General features: G+C 34.1%; 1 long non-coding RNA gene across 1 annotated transcript; it reads left to right on the plus strand.

The window, feature by feature from the left end:
* The first annotated feature begins 298 nt into the window (after positions 1–298).
* On the plus strand, positions 299–1,739 carry LOC119641258. The gene is made up of 4 exons (XR_005247810.1): positions 299–442; positions 512–800; positions 890–1,111; positions 1,410–1,739. It is a non-coding gene; the product is annotated as an uncharacterized LOC119641258 (long non-coding RNA).
* The last annotated feature ends 6 nt before the right edge of the window (positions 1,740–1,745 follow it).

Raw genomic sequence — 1,745 nt, forward strand, 5'->3', positions numbered from 1 at the left:
TTTCTTTTAAAGAAAAAAAAAAAGAAGAGTGCTGCCATACTATATGTGAACAATAACAGTACAGTTTCTAATCTCGCAGACAATAAACAAACGATATCGTAACTAACTTTTAGAGCGTGCAAAGAAGAAACGTGCAAAGTGTTATCTAGTTTGTGAAATACTTAATTGTTTATAATATAAAAAATATAAAAATGCGTATTACGTGTAAATCGGATTGTGTTAAAGGTAAAAAAATATTAATTTATATTTGTAAACTTTTTAATGTACCCAAAAATCCATCTTAAGCATCCTAAAACCGGAGATGCGTTGTGTAAAGAATGTTTTTTCAGAGCTTTTGAGCTGGACATTCATCACACCATAATAACTAATAATTTATTTGAAAGTGGATAAAAGTAGCCATTGCAGCCAGCGGAGGCAAGGACTCCACCGTCTTAGCTCATATGTAAGTTTTCTTTTTTATGAGAATGAATAACAAACAGTGTCGCTCACTTTACTCTCATTCGTTTTTCAGTTTAATACTCTTGAATCAACGTTATAATTATGGCTTAGAATTGGTGCTATTATCTATTGATGAAGGTATAACCGGTTATCGAGACGATAGTGTGGAAACAGTCAAGAAAAATCAGGATGATTACCAAATGCGTTTAAAGATCCTTTCCTATGAAGAATTATACGGCTGGACTATGGATCTTATAGTTGCTCAGATAGGTCGTTGAGTGCACGCCGAGATCATATGATCTTGAGTGGTCCGTAGGACATCTTGAGAGAGGATATAAATCAAAAATCACAAGATGGAAATTGTACGTAAATCGATTGCATTGGTTTTCATTAGTCAAATTTATATTAATGTTAATTTTCTGTGTCAAATCCTTCACTTGCATCCGTGCAGTAGAGAAAGACCTCATTACAAATCAGCTATTAAAGAAAAATATATATCTTCCGTGGCGGTGGAAGATAAGCCGGACCTAGTAGTTATAAGGACGACGGAAAGAAAGTTCGAAATTCCTGGTTGTGAAGAGGTGTCCAAGGATGTAAATAGTATAAAGCCACGGGCAATATAGCTATAACAACGTTCGAAAACCGGAAAGCTTTGGCAATTGAGAGTTTGAAAGTAAGTGTTGTGAAATGTAAACGTAAACAGAAGACGTAATTCTTTTTAGGTTTAAAAATGATGATTTAAATTTGAACGGATATATGAAAACCTGCTTGCTTTCTTTAAATTTTTGGCAGAAAATCAACAATAAAAGTTAAGTTATTTTTGATTTTAACGAATTTGAAGAAAACTTGCATTTATTGATAAAAATGTGAGCACAAATAGTAATACAATTTACTGAAATGTTTTCAAGCTCTATCAGAATTCAACTTGTGTGTTCCTTTTAATTGATTTGTAAAACATTGTTTGTTTTAAGGCGGCTCACAGTTCTTCGCTCGACTACGATTGTGTTGGCCGATGATTCGAAAATCTTCAGAGTTGTATAAATGCCGGTGCGAAAAACAAAACCCTAAAGGAGAAATTTTGGCGTAATCATTCATCATTTCTTTCTATTCGATTTAACATGACTCAGTTGATGCACGTTCCCCTTGCCGATGCCGTTAATGCTTCATCTAGTGCTCGGGGGAAGGCTCTCTCGCTTCTTCCGATTCATTTTCTTCGGATAATATTAACTCGTTTTTTAGACGATTACGATGGTTCTGTTTCATTTTTCTTCTGTCTTGTTATATTGTCGCACTAGTTGATTATGTAG

This window comes from Glossina fuscipes, unplaced genomic scaffold (genome assembly GCF_014805625.2).
Source record: "Glossina fuscipes isolate IAEA_lab_2018 unplaced genomic scaffold, Yale_Gfus_2 147, whole genome shotgun sequence".
NCBI lineage: Eukaryota > Metazoa > Arthropoda > Insecta > Diptera > Glossinidae > Glossina > Glossina fuscipes.